At 36.8% G+C, this 18,098-nt stretch overlaps 1 protein-coding gene and 1 pseudogene across 1 annotated transcript in view; one reads left to right on the forward strand and one right to left on the reverse strand.

The window, feature by feature from the left end:
• The window catches only part of ZRANB3 (zinc finger RANBP2-type containing 3), a 334,039-nt gene that overhangs the window by 100,288 nt on the left and 215,653 nt on the right, over nucleotides 1-18,098 (forward strand). The gene's annotated exons all lie outside the window — the stretch shown is intronic.
• On the reverse strand, nucleotides 12,428-13,216 carry LOC132013057 (small ribosomal subunit protein eS4, X isoform-like; annotated as a pseudogene).

Below are 18,098 nucleotides of genomic sequence, written 5' to 3' on the forward strand. Positions count from 1 at the left end.
TGGGGGTTCCTGGGTGGCTTGTTACTCTTGGTTTTGGCTCAGGTCATGATCTCAGGGTCATGAGGTTGAACTCAAGGTCTGTCTCCATGCTTAGCACAGAGTCGGCTTGAGATCTCTCCCTCTCTTTCTGCCCCTCCCCCAGCCTGTGCACAAGCACTTGCTCTCTAAGTAAATGAATAAATAAAGTCTTCAAATTTCATATCTATAGATGTTAGTCTTGTATCAGATATATAATTTGCAAATATTTTTTCCTATTCTGTAAGCTTTCATTTTGTTGATTTCATTTTGTTGATTTTCATTTTGTTGTTGCTGTACAGAAACTTTGTAGTTAAAACTTGTGTTTTGCTTTTTTTGCCTTTACCTGAGGATATAGATCCAAAAAAATACTGCTAAGACTCATGCCTAAGATTTTATTGCCCTGGGAGTTTTATGGCTCCAGGTCTTACATTTAGATCTTAAATTCATTTTGAGTTTTATTTTTGTATGTAGTATAAGAAAGTGGTCCAATTTTAATTTTTAAATATAGCTGTCCACTTTTCCCAATATCATTTATTGAAGAGTCTCTCTGTCCCCAGTTTTTTAAAAAATTATTTATTTTTCTGAGAGAGAGAGAAAGGGCACATGTGTGTGCAAGAGGAGGGGTAGAGGGAGAGGGAGAGAAGCAGACTCCCACTGAGTGTGAAGCCCACTCAGGGTTCAGTCTCATAAACCTAAGGTCATGACCCGAGCTGAAATTAAGTTGGATGCTTAATGGACTAAGCCCTCCAGCAACACCCCCCACCCCCGCGTTGTATATTCTTTACTCTTCTGTTGTACATTAATTGACCAAATAAGTGTGAGTTTATTTCTGGACTCTGTATTATATTACATTGTTCTGTATTTCTATTTTTGTGCTAAAAGTATATAGTTTGAAATCAGAGATTGTGATACCTCTAGCTTTGTTCTTATTTCTCAAGATTACTTTGGCTATTTGGGGTCTTTTGTGGGTCCATACAATTTTAGGATTATTTGTTGTAATTCTACGAAAAATGGTGATGGTATTTTGATAGAAAATTGCATTGAATCTTGATTATTTGGGTAGTTATGTACATTTTAACAATATTCTGATTTATGAGCACGGTATATATTTTCATTTATATGTCATCTTCTATTTTATTACAGTTATACAATTTTTAGAGTATAAATCTTTCACCTTGGTTAAATTAACTTAGGGTTTTTTTGGTGCAGTTGTAATTTGGATTGTTTTAACTTTTTTCTGCTAGTTTGTTATCAGTATAAAGAAATGCCACATATTTCTGTATATTAATTTGGTATTCTGGAGCCTTATTGAATTTATTTTTTATAAAGATTTTATTTTTATTTACTCAAGAGAGAGAGGTAGAGGGAGAAGGACTTGATCCCAGGATCCTGGGATCAGAACCTGAGCTGAGGGCAGATGCCTAACCAACTGAGCCACTTAGGTGCCCTATGGAATTTATTTAATAATTCTAATAGTGACTTCAGAGAATGACAATTTTATTTGTTTCTTACCAATTTGGATGTCTTTTATTTCTATTTCTTAAGTGATTTCTGTGTTTAGGAGTTTGAGTACTATGTTGCATAGAAGTAGTAAGATTTGACATCTTGTCTTGTTCTTAATCCTAGAAAATCTTTTAGCTTTTCATCTTTGAGTATGAGATTAGCTCTAGCTAGGACTTCCAATATTTTGTTGAATAGAAGTGGCAAGAGTGGGCATTCTTGTCTCCTTCCTAATCTTAGAGGAAAGGCTTTCAGTTTTTTACCACTGAGTATATTTGCTGTGGGCCTGTCATATATGGCCTTTATGTTGTGGTATATTCCTCAATCCCTACTTTTTTGAGTTTTATCATGACTCATTGTTAAATTTTATATGCTTTTTCTCCATCTATTGAAATGATCATATGATTTTCAGCTTCATTTCATTAATGTGGTGTATCTCGTTTATTGATTTATGGACATTGAACTGTCCTTGCACACCTGAATATATCCCACTTCATTGTGATGCATGATCCTTTTACTGTATTGTTGAATTCAGTTTGATAATATTTTGTTGTAGAATTTCACATCCATCCTCATTAGGGATTTGGCCTGTTATTTTCTTTCTTTCTTTCTTTCTTCCCTTTTTTTTTTTTTTTTTTTTTGAGGGGGGTAATATTTTCTCTAGTTTTGGCAACACAGTAATGCTGACTTTGTAGAATGAATTTAGAATTCATTCCTTTTCTCTTTTTTGGGAATAGTTTGACAGAAATAGTTACTAACTCTTCTGTAGGTGTTTGGTGGAATTCACCCGGTCCTGAAAGCCTCTGGTCCTGGACTTTTGTTACTTGGGAGCTTTTTTATAATTAATGTAATTTCATTACCAGTAATTGGTCTATTCAAGATTCTCTGATTCATCCTGATTTGGTTTTAGAAGATTGTATGTTTCTAGGAATTAATCCATTTCTTCTTGTCTAACTTGTTGGCATGTAATTTTTTTGTAGAAATATTATAATTTTTTGTTTCAGTGGTTTTGATTACACCTTCTCCTTTTTCACTTATGAGTTTTCCTTCTTTTTTCTCTTTTAAAAAATATTTTATTTATTTATTTGACAGAGGGAGACACAATGAGAGAGGGAACACAAGCAGGAGGTGAGGGAGAGGGAGAAGCAGGCTTCCCATGGAGCAGGGAGCCCAATGAGGGACTCATTGTGGGGCTTGATCCCAGGACTCTGGGGTCATGACCTGAGCTGAAGGCAGGCACTTAACGACTGAGCCACCCAGGTGCCTCTCTTTTCTCGTTTTCTTTTTCTTTTTTTTAAAGCCAGACTCATCTGGCTTAATGTGTATCAGTTTTATCTTTTCAAAGAACCAGCTCTACATTTATTCATCTTTTCTTATTTTTTAGTCTCTCTTTCATTTATTTTCACTCTGATCTTTATTATTTCCTACCTTCTACTAACTTCGGGCTTTGATTTTTTTTTTTTTTTTAACTTCCTTTAGGTCTAAATTAGATTGTTTGAGATTTTAGTTGTTTCTTGACCTGCATCACTGTAGATCTGCATCACTATAAACTTCTGAGAACTGCTTTTGCTACAAACAAAATTTCAGAAAATTTTGTTTCTATTTTCATTTGTCTCCAGTTATCATTTGATTTCCTCTTCGATTTCATTGTTGACTCATTGTCTGTTTAGTAGCATGTTGTTTAGCTTCTTTGTGTTTCTATCTTTTTGTTTTGCTCTGTTTTGTTTTCTTCTGGTAACTGATTTCTACTTTCATACCATTGTGGTCAGAAAAGATGCTTAGTATGATTCCATCATCTTAAATTTATTGAGACTTGTCTTGTTGCCCAACATGTGATCTGTCCTGGAGAATGCTACATGCTCCCTTGAAAAGAATGTGTATTCTGCTGTTTTGGATTGGATGTTCTGTATAAATCTGTTAAATTCATCTGGTCTAATGTGACATTCAAAGCTGTTATTGCCTTTATTTTCTGTCTGGATGATCTGTCCTTTGATGTAAGGAGTTTAAGTTTTTTAATACTACTATATTGTCAGTTTCTCCCTTTATGTCTATTAATATGTGCATTATATATTTAGGTGCTTTTATGTTGGGGTCATAGATTTTACATTTGTTAACATCTTCTCATTGGGTTATTCCTTTATCATTAGAAATGCCCATCTTTGTCTCTTATAGTCTTTGTTTTAAAGTCTATTTTGTCTCATATATATATATATTGCTACCCCAGGTTTTCTTTTGTTGCCATTCATGGAATATCATTTTTGTTCCTTTCACTTAGAGTCTTTATCTGTGTTTAGGTCTAAAGTGAGCCTCTCGTAGGAGCATATAGAGATGGGTCCTTTTGTTTATCTTAAATCCGTTTGTTCACTCTTTGTCTTCTGGTTAGATCATTTAGTCCATTTACATTTTAAGTAATTACTGATAGATATGTACTTACTGCTATTTTGTTTATTGCTTCCTGGTTCTTTTTCTAGTTCTCTGTTTCTTTTTCTCTTGTACTCTTCTTTTGTGATTTGATGACTTTCTTTAGTGCTATGCTTGGAGTACTTGTGTGTATGTGTGTGTCGTAGATTTTTGATTTGTGATTACTTTGATGTTCATGTATAATAACATCTTATAAACACATAGCTATCTGTTTTAAGTTCATGGATGCTAGTTTAAACACATTCTGAAAGTACTACATTTTTATTTCCCCCTTTCTCACTATATATATTTGATGTCATAATTTACATCTTTTTATTTTGTGTATCTCCTAATTAATTGTTGTAGTTAAAGCAATTAGTATAGATGTAATTAAAATGACTACTTTTGTCTATTTACATTCATACTAGCTTTATAAATAATTGATCAATTACCTTTAGTATATGTTTCTTTTACCATTGAAGTTATTTTTTTTTGTAATTTTCTTCTGGTTGTGACTTTTTCTTTTTTCTTTTTCTTTTTTTTTTTAAGAGTATTTATTTATTTGAGAGAGAGTTAGAGTGTACATGTGAGTGTAGGGAGGGGTGGACAGGAGAGGGAAAGAGAGAATCTCGAGAAGACTCCCCACTGGGCACAGCCCTGAACTTGGAGCTCAATCTTTTTTTTTTTTTTTTAAGATTTTTATTTATTTATTTGACAGAGAGAGATCACAAGTAGACAGAGAGGCAGGCAGAGAGAGAGGAAGGGAAGCAGGCTCCCCGCCGAGCAGAGAGCCCGATGTGGGACTCAATCCCAGGACCCTGAGATCATGACCTGAGCTGAAGGCAGCGGCTTAACCCACTGAACCACCCAGGCGCCCTGGGTGCCTTACTACATGAGCCAAAATCAAGAATTGGACACTTAACCCACTGAGCCACTCAGGTACACATAGTTGTGGCTTTTTCTTTTCTGCTTAAAGAAGTCCCTTTAACATTTATATTAAGGCTGAGTTAGGTTGATAAACTCCTTTCACTTTTCTTTTTCTGGAAAACTCTTTATCTGTCCTTTACTTCTGAATGATAACTTTACCAGGTAAATTATTCTTGGTTGTGAGTTGTAGCTTGCCAAGTTTCTCTGAAAATCTGGTGATAGCCTTATGGTGAGGAGGAGGTCATTCGTGTATAACTTGCTGCTTTTCTCTTGCTGCTCTTATGACTCTCTATTTTAATTTTTTCACATTTTAATTATTAGTTGTCTTGGTGGTGATCTCTTTGAGTTCATCTTGTTTGGGACTGTCCATGCTTCCTGAAGCTACCTGATTGTGTATTTCCTTCTTTAGATTAACAATATTTTTTCAAGTAAGTTTTTTGTGTCTTTCTCTCTCTTCTCCTTCTGGGAGCCCTATAATATGAATGTTAGTATACTTGATGTTGTTTCTATGGTCCATTATCCAATCCTTACTATTATTTTATTTATTTGACAGACAGAGATCACAAGTAGACAGAGAGGCAGGCAGAGAGAGAGAGGGAAGCAGGCTCTCCACTGAGCAGAGAGCCCAATTCGGGGCTCGATCCCAGGACCTCGGGATCATGACCTGAGCCGAAGGCAGAGGCTTTAACCCACTGAGCCACCCAGGCACCCCTCCTTATTATTTTTTAATATATTTTTTTCTTCTTGCTGTTCAGCTTGGATGACCTCCACTAACCTGTTTTCCAGATTGCTAATCTGTTCTATATCATCTAATCTCCTGTTGAGTCCCTCTAGTGTATTTTTCATTTCAGTTATCGAGCTCTTCAGCTCAAATTGGATCTTTTTTATATTTCCGGTCTTTTTGTTGAAGTCCTTGGTGAATTCAATCCCTCTTCTTTCAAGTCTACTGAACATCGTCATGATCATTACTTTGAATTCCTTTTTTTTTTTTCTAAGATTTTATTTATTTATTTGACAGAGAGAGATCACAAGTAGATGGAGAGAGAGGCAGGCAGAGAGAGAGAGAGAGAGAGGGAAGCAGGCTCCCTGCTGAGCAGAGAGCCCGATATGGGACTTGATCCTAGGACCCTGAGATCGTGACCTGATCCAAAGGCAGCGGCTTAACCCGCTGAGCCACCCAGGCGCCCATTACTTTGAATTCTTGATGGGGTAGATTGCTTGTCTCCATTTTGTTTAGTTATTTTCTGAGGTTTGGTTTTATTCTTTCATTTGCAACTTGTTGCTCTGTCTTTTCTTTTTTGTCTCTCTGTGTTTGTTAGTATATATTAGCTCAGCTACCATAGCCTCAAGTAGGAGTGCCCCATGGGCCCTAGGAGCTCCATCCCCCTGGTCACCAGAACCAAGCACTCCAGAGTGGCTGCTGACTGCTGTCATTGCATTGACAGGTAGGGTTGGCTACCGTGACTTGCTGTACAGCTGGCTGAGATGCCTTGCTGCAGCTGCTGTTAATATGCTGATGGGTGTGGCCCCATTCCCCTCCCCCAAGGAGTTGCTTTGGAGGGTGCACAAGTCTTGGCCAGGGCTGCCTGTGGGTGTGGCAGGGTGGTAGTCACTTTGAACATTGTTGTTTTGGGGTTTGGTGGTCCCCACTTATATTGCCTGCTAGGTTTACTGACGCAGAAGTTCTTTGGGGGGTGCCAGCCAGGGCAGGCTGGTGAGAATGGGGACAAGTGGTGTCAACAGGGTAGGTAGTGGGTGCCACAACTGGCACCCTTCTGGGTTGGGCTAAGTAGGTTGAACGAGGGAAGAAAAATGGTACTTACCAACTCTTCCATTTTTGGAGAAGGTTCCTACAGATCCCTGCCCCTCTTGCATACACCTAAAATTACTTAATAAATCTCTCTCACATGTGGCCCAGGCACTTTTCAAGTCACTCCTTCGCTGCTTTGTCTCAGAATGAGTGATATTGTGCAGTGACCTTTAAAATGGAGTCAGTTTCCAAAAGCCATCTGGCTCTCCTTTCTGACTTTAACAACCAGATGTTGTGGGGGCTCCTCTTTCTGGTGCAGATTTCCAGGCCAGGAAGGGAGGGTGCCTGATGTGGTGCTTAAAGCTTCTGCTGCTCAAGAAGCTTATGATATCTTTCATACTTAGGTGTCACTGTGCAGGGGGTTTGGTTCCTGATCATTCAACTTGAAATTTTAGAGTAAAAAAAGCATTTCCATTTTTATAACCTTTTAAGAGACTTAAAAGTCCCCATTTTTATATATTTGAATGACTATTTATGTTTAAATTCCTTTAGAAATATTTGAATTCTTATTTTTTATTATGGTCTATTTGGGATTATTTTGACAGTTAAGATCCCAGTTGTATAATTGAGAGGTGCTTGTATGTATTATTTTTGTATTTTCGATTTCCTGCTAGCTTCATTTTTTTTTTTTAAGATTTTATTTATTTATTTGACAGAGAGAGATCACAAGTAGGCAGAAAGGCTGGCGGAGAGAGAGAGAGGAGGAAGCAGGCTCCCTCCCGAGCAGAGAGCCTGATGCGGGACTCGATCCCAGGACCCTGAGATCATGACCTGAGCTGAAGGCAGTGGCTTAACCCACTGAGCCACCCAGGCGCCCAGCTTCATTTTTCTTATTCTGATAATCTCTTGTTATTTTTTTAACTCTTAAGAAGACTCTCTGATCTTTAAAATTAATTGAATATTGTCTTTTCCAAGATTATAATCTCAGTAGTTGGAATCATATCGACATCTTTATTTCTAGTATCATAATGGTTTATTAAAAATGTTTTAAGGATGGGGCACCTGGGTGGCTCAGTGGGTTAAGGCCTCTGCCTTCGGCTCAGGTCATGATCCCAGGGTCCTGGGATCGAGCCCCGCATCTGGCTCTCTGTTCGGCGGGGTGCCTGCTTCCCTTCCTCTCTCTCTGCCTGCCTTTCTGCCTACTTGTGATCTCTGTCTGTCAAATAAATAAATAAAATCTTAAAAAAAAAATAATGTTTTAAGGACAGTTTAATTTACATATAGTATAATTTACATATAGTAGAACTCACCCTTTTAAAGTGCGCAGTTCAGTGTGTTTGGATAAGTTTACACAATTTTGTAACCGCCACCAAAGTCAAGATAGAGAAGGCTTCCTTTATTTTAGGGAGCTCCCTTGTACCCTTTTGTGAACAGTCACCTCTTATAAATCTAACTTTTCACAACAATTTTTGTTTATTCTAAACTGCCATATAAATGGAGTCATACAATTTGTAGCATTTTGTGCCTGGCTACTTTTATTAACATAATACTTCTGAGATTGATCTGTTTGTTGAGTGTATCATTCCTTCTTATTACTGAGTAGTAATCTATTGTATGGGTGTACCAAAATTTATCTAGCCATTTGATGGACACTTTGGATTGTTTACAATTTTTCATTTCTATGAGTAAAGCTACTATAATTATTCACATGCAGGTCTTTGTGTGGGCATGTTTTTATTTCTCTTGTGTAAATACTCAGGGGTGGGTTGGATTTTTATGACATATGGCAAATTTATTCTTAACTTTATAAGAGACTACTGTGCTGTTTTTTAAAGTGAGTGTATATTTTTTATTTGCCCCAGCAAATATATGAGGGTTCTAGTCACCCTGCATCCTTGCCAAGATTTGGCCTTCTAAATCTTTATGATTTTAGTCATTCTCTAGTTGTGTAATGGTATCTTATTGTGGTTTTAATTTTCAGTTCTCAGATGACTAATGATGTTGAGCACATTTTTTGTGTGACTCTTGGCCATCTGTACATCTTTTTGGTGAAATATCTTTTCAGATCTCTTGTCCATTTTAATAAATTGCATTATCTTCTTATTGAATTTAAGTGTTGTTTATATATTCTGAATACAAGTCTTTTGGGGGCTAGTACATACTTGTTCTCCTAGGCTGTGACTTATTTTAGCAGTGTGTCTTGAAAAGCAGATGTTAATTTTTTTTTTTTTAAAGATTTTATTTATTTATTTGACAGAGAGAGATCACAAGCAGGCAGAGAGGCAGGCAGAGAGAGAGGAGGAAGCAGGCTCCCCGCCAAGCAGAGAGCCCGATGCGGGGCTCGATCCCAGAACCTCGGGATCATGACCCAAGCCGAAGGCAGCGGCCCAACCCACTGAGCCACCCAGGCGCCCCAGCAGATGTTAATTTTGATGAAGTCCTATTTCTCAGCTTTTCAGTAGTTTGTGCTTTTTGTGTCTTATCTAAGAAAAAGAGTAAATCAATATCACAGATTTTTTTGTTTTCTTCCACAGATTTATATATTTTTTAAAATATTTATTTAGGGAGAGCATGTGCAGGGGGAGAAGCAAAAGGAGAGGGAGAGAGAATCTCAAACAGTCTCTACACTAAGCACAGAGTCTGACACAGGGCTTGATTTCATGACTCCAAGATCATTACCTGAGCTGAAACCTAGAGTTGGACACTTAACTGACTGAGCCACCTAGATGTCCCCACAAATTTGTATTTTTATCTCTTACATCTACTTCTATAATACATTTCAACTTGAATTTGTAGTTTTATATATGGTGTGAGGTAGATTTGAGGCTTTGTTTTGTTCTGTTTTCCATGCCTAGTTACTCTAGTACCATTTGTAGAGAAGTCTGTCCTTTCTCCATCAAATTACCCTGGTATGTTTGCTGATAATCAATTGACCATGTATGTGTGGGTGTATTTCTCAACTCTGTTCTGTTCTTTTGATTCATATACCAACTTTGGACAAATACCACATTGCTTTGATTATTGTAGTTCTATAATTAGACTTAAAATTGGTTTATTCTTACCATGGAAAAACTAGTATTGAATTGAAATTTTTTCCATCTATACTTTTTTCCCTTTGGTCCTATGATCCTGTTGGTTCTATTATTCTAGAATGTTCTTTAGAGTAAGATTACCTCCTATTTTATATGACAGTCTTTTACCTATTAGTATAAATAAATGTTTACACAATTTAATTTGTACTAAGCTTCCATAGGCTCAAGATCTTTTAAATTTAGGACTTTTTTTTTTTTTTTAATCAAAAGAGCTTACCACGATTTAGGAGTTCAGTAAATATTAGTTGGAAATGAATTGAACTCTCTATGGAATAATTATTTGTTAGTATCCTTAAAGCAGGTTACTTAAATTCAACATAGCAAAGAAAGCATAGCTCCTGTGACTTTAATTTCATTAGGAAGCTATGGTTCTCTTAATCAGGAAATAAATCTTTCTGAACAATTAATTGTTTGTACCCTTTTTATTTTCCAGTTTTAGACATGCTTATTAGGTTATTTTCATATTATGTCCTAGACACTGCTTGGGCTATTTCAGTATGAAAGCTCAACTTCCTTTAGTTGGAGAACTTTAAAAATTGTTAATATCAGTATAGTTGATATCCTCCTTGTTTTCTCTTTTTATTCTTCCCACATTATTCAGATATTGTATGTTTTGAGTTGGTCTTCCTGTTTTCATCTCATTATCTTTTTGTACTTCTTTGTGAGAATTCTCCTCAACTGTATCTTTCTATTCTGTTAAGCTTTTGATCTCTGGTTTTGTTTTTTAATTTTCAAGCGCTATTTTTTGTTCTCTGAGTATTTTGTATTACATTCTGTTCTTACTTTATGGGTGATATCTCCTTTCTGAGAATATTAATGACAATTTTTCTTGAGTTATTTTCTCTTTAAATAGTCACGATTTCCTTCAACTTGCTTTCTTTCAGTATGTTTTGAATATTATCTATCTTTAATATTATTAGCTGTGCTTAAATGTCTAGTGATCTTTCTCTGTCTAGTGATAAACTCTGTTTTACTCTCTTCAGAGGATAAACTCACATTTGATAGGGTGTGGGAGGGCATTGTATCAAGTAGAGAATCTGGGAGTTTAACTGTTTCATAAGCTTTTAACTAATCATATTGTTTTCTTCCCTATTTTTACCCAACTTGGAAAAGTACCTTATTCTGCCACTTTCTGAGCTCTTTGGGGGTTACTCAGTGCCACTCAAGTTGCATTTCAACTTTATTTTCTGCTGAGGTAGGGTTTCACTTAGGTCTCCTAAAGTGCTTTTCAGTTGTTCATCTGGTTTCATCTTCTGGTATTTGCTTGCTGTTTTCTCCTTCTGTCCTATGGGTTTATATTTTTAAAGAAAGTTCATTTATTATAACAATAAGATGGATTCACTGTGATGAAGAAATAAGATTTCTAGTTAAAGATAGCATTTGAACATACTATGTATCTACTTAAAACTTCTCTTTAATCAGAAACCCTTCTTCCATTTCCTTAGCCAAAAATCTAGTTTTTTTTTTTTTTTAAGAGAGGGAGAGAGGTGGGGAAGGAACAGAATCCCAAGCAGGCTCCATGCCCAGCGCAGAGCTTGATGCAGGGCTAGATCTCACAACCCTGAGATCATGACCTGAGCCAAAATTAAGAGTTGGACGCTTAACTGAGCCAGCCATGCAGGTGCCCCCCAAAACCTAATTCTAATCTGAGGGGTTATTTTTATGCTGTATATCAATGTTTTCATTAGTAACTTTGATTACATATGTGGAATATAGTAGACTTCCCATGCCTGTCCCCTGTTGCACTCCTGCAACGTGCTGGTGGTTATACCTTCAATATAATACTCTGCTGCTTTGAAGACTTAGAATAAGAGTGAAGCTGAAGCTACCATTCAATCTTTTTCCTACCTCCTCCTGCCCCCATCCCCCATCACAAATATACAGGAGAAGACTTACACACTTAGAGTCATTGTTTTCCTCTGAACAGAAGTAGCTGTTTCTGAGGGTTTGGAGGAGTGGGGGTTGGGGGTTGGGTGAGCCTGGTGGTGGGTATTAAGGAGGGCATGTATTGCATGGAACACTGGGTGTGGTGCATAAACAATGAATTTTAGAACACACATACAAAAATTAATTTAAATTTAAAAAAAAAAAGAACTAGCTGTTTCCCTGTTTCTTGCACATGTATACTGTTGGTATCTTTTGAGAGTGGCACCATTAAGCGTCATGACCATTTTATGTGCTTATTCATTTTTTTTTAAAGATTTTATTTATTTATTTGACAGATAGAGATCACAAGTAGGCAGAGAGGCAGGCAGAGAGAGAGAGAGAGGAGGAAGCAGGCTCCCTGCTGAACAGAGAGCCTGATGCAGAACTCGATCCCAGGACCCTGAGATCATGACCTGAGCCGAAGACAGTGGCTTAACCCACTGAGCCACCCAGGCGCCCCTTATGTGCTTATTCTTAATTTCATCTCTTGGTTTCTAATTCTTGTTTTCCACTGTTAAGGGCATCAAGTTCTGTGGTACACATTTTATTGCTTTCTTTTACCTTTCTCTTCCTTTCAAAAAGAAAATTCAAGGTTTGTCGCTTCCTTTAGTGATCATTTCTCCTCGATTTTTTTTTTTAATGTAAAATAGCTAGCTCCCATGGATCTAATGAACCAATTAAAGTATTTCCCCTAAAGTGCTGAAAGCCAGCTAATGCATTGGGCATGCTAATTGAATATTTATTCATTTATTTTCATGAAGTATTATCCTTACTTAAGTATAAAGACTTCCAATCACATCATCTAGGGACCATTTTACCCAGTGCTCTGATTGGCTGCAAGTCTCTTATCTTTCTCTTTAGCAATCGTGAGGCAGATACCCTTTCCATAGAGAATAGAAACCAATGGTTTGTTGCCTTTTCCAATAACAAAAATGTTGGGGAGGTGGTGGCATAGCTGTTGCTATTGGCATCTTTCACAGGAACATCAAAAGAACCAAGGTGTTTCTGTCTATGGGTTGTCACACCAATTCTTCCCAAGTTAGTACCTCCAGTTACCATACACAGATTACCACTATCAAGCTTGATAAAATCAGTCATTTTTCCAGTCTCCAAATCAGTCTGAATGGTGTCATTCACCTTGATTAGGGGATCAGGATAGTGGATGGTGCAAGCATCATGGGTTACCAGATGAGGGATTCCTTTTGTCCCCACAAAGATCTTTCTCACTTTGCACAAATTATACTTGGCCTACTCAGGTGTAATCCAGTGAAGAGCAAAGTGACCCTTGGTGCCATAGATCAGAAATAGAAATTCTTCTCAGTCTTGTCAATGCTGATGACAGCCATAAAGCCAGCAGGGTAGGTTATATCATTTTGGATCTTGCCTTCAGTCTTAATAAAATGCTGCATACAGATATTCTTTACCTCATCTCCCATTAGAGCATACTTAAGTCTGTTCCTTAGGAAAATGATGAGAGGGAGACATTCTGTCATCCTAAGGGGACCAGCGAATGGATGAGAGGCAAACACACTGGTCAGTTTATCCCCATCCAGTGCTTTGGAGCTGCTGCATGCTTCAGATGCTTCTTGGAACCATGAACCATGCCTGCATTAGGCCTATATATTTAATCTTTAGTTGTCACTATTGCATTGGTTGGTGGTTCCATTTCCAAAGGAGACGTCTTTGTTGATGACAGGATTTGAGAGGGATCTATGCCTAGGTTTGATAAAGATATCTTACTTGTGTCTAGGTAAGATAAGGGTTTTGTTTTTTTTTTTTAAAGACATTCTTCTTTTTTTTTTAAATATTTTATTCATTTATTTGACAGAGATCACATGTAGGCAGAGAGGCAGGCAGAGAGAGAGAGGAAGAAGCAGGCCCCCCGCCGAGCAGAGAGCCCGACGCTGGGCCGATCCCGGGACCACGGGACCATGACCCGAGCCGAAGGCAGAGGCCCCAACCCACCGAGACACCGAGGCGCCCCTAAGATAAGGGTTTTAAAAAAATAATCCATTTGTGCTCTTTAATCTTAATATATGTATAAGGAATAATACTAACAAGGCATGAAAGATTTTACAGTGAAAAGTTTTCCTTTTCCTTTCACCTGCTCTCTAAGTCCCCCAGTCCCTCAATTTCCCTTTCTAGAAGTAACCGCTAGAACCACATTTTTCTCCAGCTCTTTAGAGATCTCTGAACTTACAGCATTTACATGCATATAGGTCAGAAATGTAGTTTACTACATTTAAAAGAGGCATTTACTCTTGCCTCTTCTATTCAGCATAGTACTGGATTTCCCAGCCAGAGCAATTAGGGGAAAAAAAAAAAAGATAAAAGGCATTGAAATTCAAAAGGAAAAAGTAAAATGGTCTCTATTTTACATATAAAAACCCTAGGGTGCCTTGGTAGCTCAGTCAGTTAAGTGTTTGCCTTTGGCTCAAGTCAAGATCCCAGAGTCCTGGAATTGAGTCCCACATCAGGCTCCCTGCTGAGAAGGGAGTCTGCTTCTCCCTTTCCCTCTACCCCTCGCCCTGTTCATGCTCTCTCTCTCCCTCTCTCATGCTTTCCTTCAAATAAATAAATAATTTTTTTTTTTAAGATTTTATTTATTTATTTGACAGAGAGAAATCGCAAGTAGGCATACAGGCAGGCAGAGAGAGGGGAGTAAGCAGGCTCCATGCTGGGCAGCCTCATGTGGGGTTTGAAAAAATTGTGGTGGTTTATATACATACAGACACACACACACGCAGGAATATATTATTCAACCTTAAAAAGTAGTTCTGTTATTTTCGACAACACTGATTAAATGAGGACGTTATGCTGAGTGAAATAAGCCAGACATAAAAAGAGAAATAATGCTCAGTCTCACTTATATGGGAAATCTAAAAAAAGGTCAAATTCAAAGTAGTAGAGTAGAATGGTGGTTACTGGGGTGTAGGGAAAGCGATATTGGTCAAAGGGTACAAACTTGGGGCGCCTGGGTGGCTCAGTGGGTTAAAGCCTCTGCCTTTGGCTCAGGTCATGATCCCAGTGTCCTAGGATCGAGCCCCGCCTCGGGCTCTCTGCTCAGCAGGGAGCCTGCTTCCTCCTCTCTGCCTGCCTCTCTGCCTACTTGTAATCTCTGTTTGTCAAATAAATAAATAAAATCTTAAAAAAGGGGGGGGGTACAAACTTTCAGTTGTAAGATGAAAGAATTCTGAAGACCTAAAACATGGCATGGTCACTATAGTTAATAATCATACCTTATATACTTGAAACATTAAGAGAGTAGATTTCAAGTGTTCTCACCACATACGCACAAAAATGGTAACTGTGAAGAGCTGGATATGTTAATTAACTTGATTGTGGTATATATATATATATATATTAAAACATCTCATTGTATACCTTAAATATATTTGATTTTTGCTTGTCAGTCATACCTCAGTAAAGCTGGAAGAAAGAAATACAGTGTTTTTAAACTACAACCTCAGATAGCATTAGGTTCTTAAGGGTACATTCAATAGGTGATGTGTTATATATGCCATCAACTAAAATTTACAGATTTTTAAAATATGTGCAAGGCTGTGGGAACAAAGGCCACAGACTCAAAGTTTAGAGTAGCACTTACTAAGTTACACCTAGGAAGTAATGGGGATGAGGACATATTAACTGTAGTCACCTCAATTCCTAGATTGGCTTTTTATAGATGCTCAGTGTATATTCTTGAAAAAAAAAAGCATATAAGATTAGGCAGCACATTTCTTCCCAGGCACATTAAGTCACAAGATCATGATGTCAGAATGTTGTAAGAAATGTTATATTGCTTAATATTTTCTGCTGTTCTTATAAATGAGTTGTACTTTGAGTGCTATTTGTAAAGAATGCTGATAACATGCTTTTGAAAGAGAAAGATTTCAGGATTTGGCCAAAGGAAGTAAAGCACAACATTTTAACAATTTGAGACTACTTTTTCTCTAATTGGCTGTCTTTGTGACATTGTAACTCTTTCAATCTATGCCATCTGATTTCTTTCTCAACTATTATCTTGTATTTCCTCAATTCTGAATTTATAACAATTCTGTAATTAAAAGCACAGTTAAATTAAAAGCACAGTTCTTTGAACTTAGTCCCATAAAATTGCTTCTGTTTGTATGGACTTTGCTCATTCTTCTGATAAATCCAGATTTTGTTTCTTCATACAGTGTTAATAGAAAGGTTTTATTTATCATGCCCAATTCACAACACTTTGGCACTGTACCAGAAGCTTCCTCTAGGTCATTAAAGGTAGTTCATGAATATATTCTAAGACAGAGGTTGGCAGATTTTTTCTATTAAGGGCCAGATAATAAATATTTTCGACTTTCCATGCCATACAATCCCTGTTACTACTATTCAGTTCTGTCTTAGTCACACAAAAGTAGCCATTAATAATATGTAAATGAACAAGCTGAACTGTATTCCTCTAAAACTTTATTTACAAAATTAGTTGGTAGGCCAGATTTGGCCCATGGACAGTAATTTGCAAACTCTTGTTTTAAAGCAGTCAGAATTCTTGTTTTTAATTGTTTAGTGCTGAGTTTTCATGTGGATTATAATCCAAAAAATAGTACTCTAAAAGTTTCTGGATTATCTGAATAACTGCTTTATTTAATTATGTGAATATGGTACTGTTTTACATTTCGGATTGAGTGAGGCATCTTTCCTCTTGCACATACTCAGGCTAAATACTTGTTACTATGGAACACTGAATGAGTAGAGGCTTTTACAATAGTTGGAATAGAGAAAAGTGAAATAATTGAGGTATTACCTGAAACATAGGAGTACATGCAGGCAGAGCATCATAGTAATAAGAGAACTGACTTTTCTAGCTTCCAGACTTTAACTTTAATTATCAGTAACTGTGATAGTCAATAGGAAATGAAGTACTTCTTTTCTTCTTGAGTATAGCCATGGCCATATACCTATTTGATACAGATTTCAGTAAAACCCCAGAGCTGACTTGATCTGAATGTGACAAAGGCTATAGTGTTTCCAAATCACTCTTATTTAAAATTGACCTTAGAATTTGTGGCAGAGCCTGTGGTTGCTTTCCCAAATCCCTTGTTACCTTTTCCTTCACAAATATAACCCTGGGCATGGGGGTATATGTGGCCAGCTGAAACACTTTTTTCCAAACTCTATTTTGATTAGGAGTGCTTATATGAAACTGTGTGCCAGTGAGACACCAGTAGAAGTCACTGGATGGTGATTCTGGAAAAACTTGTTAAAATAGAGTCAGCTTGTTTGACAAGTACACTTTTATCCTCTTTTCTCCCTCATCTAATATTGATGTCAAACCTGGAACTGTGCCAGGTATCTTTTGACCTACCTGGAAGGAAAGGTCAAGAAGACTGTAGAGTCCTCAGGTACTTGGCTGCTGCTCCAGCGTGGACTTACCTAACTCCAAACTTCTGGTTGAAGAAGGGGGTGTGGTGGTGGGTGAGGTAGAAAACAATCCTATCTGTTTTAACCATTATTATTTGGCTTTATATTATGTGCAAGTGGCTCAAGTCTCTATCGTTAAAGAAGTAATATTGAATATTGAAATAATATGATAGTAAGTTGAGTTTTTATTTTGTGCTTTATTCTTAAGTTTGTAAATGTATTCTCATTTTTGAAATATTTTCTGGAGTTATTTACATATAATTCAATAAATCGCAAGCCAGGCAAAAAAGGAATTCATAAAGAATTCCTATTATATTCTATTATATTCTGAGAGAGGCTCTCAATTTGTAATAAATTATTTAACTTATTTCTCCATCTACCTGTCTACATTTAAGTATCACTGATGTACATGTCTTTATTAACAAAGCAATTTTGGTACTAATGAATCATTTTTTCTACCTTTAAAATCACTTTAGGGTAGATTAAGCAGACCTAACTTACTTCTTAGTTTCTTTTTATATAAACTGTATTTTCTTCGTGACTCTAATATATTCTAATGAATGTTACTGTTTGTTATTGTCTAATTAAGCCTTAAAAATCTTCCACTAATTGATGTAGGAATAATCAACTCTTTTGACCTGAAGCTTTATAGACAAGAATAAATAATTGTGTAAAAGCTAATATGTGATATAATGGCGCAGTGGGAATTATTATACATCCTGAAAACAATAATAATTCTCTCAAAACAGCTGATACACACCTTTTTTTAAAAAGCCATCTAGGCAAATACAGAGATTTTTTTTTTCCATTTTGCTCTTATTAGTAAAAGTTATGGGGCAATTTTGTGCTAATGAAGTCAGACTAATGAAGCACAATATTTTCAAGGTATTATCAAGCATTAGGGACTAGTTTAATTTTTTTAATGCTCATGAACAGAAACAGCAATTCTTTTTAAAAACTTACTTGGTTTTTGGTATACACATAGGATTTGTTCACATTACCTCACATCTTTTAGGTACCTTTTATGCCCTTTCTGTATGACTCGTGTTTCATAATGGGTAAAAAGAGCTAAAAGAAGACAA

Source organism: Mustela nigripes, chromosome 3, assembly GCF_022355385.1.
Source record: "Mustela nigripes isolate SB6536 chromosome 3, MUSNIG.SB6536, whole genome shotgun sequence".
Taxonomy (NCBI): Eukaryota; Metazoa; Chordata; class Mammalia; order Carnivora; family Mustelidae; genus Mustela; species Mustela nigripes.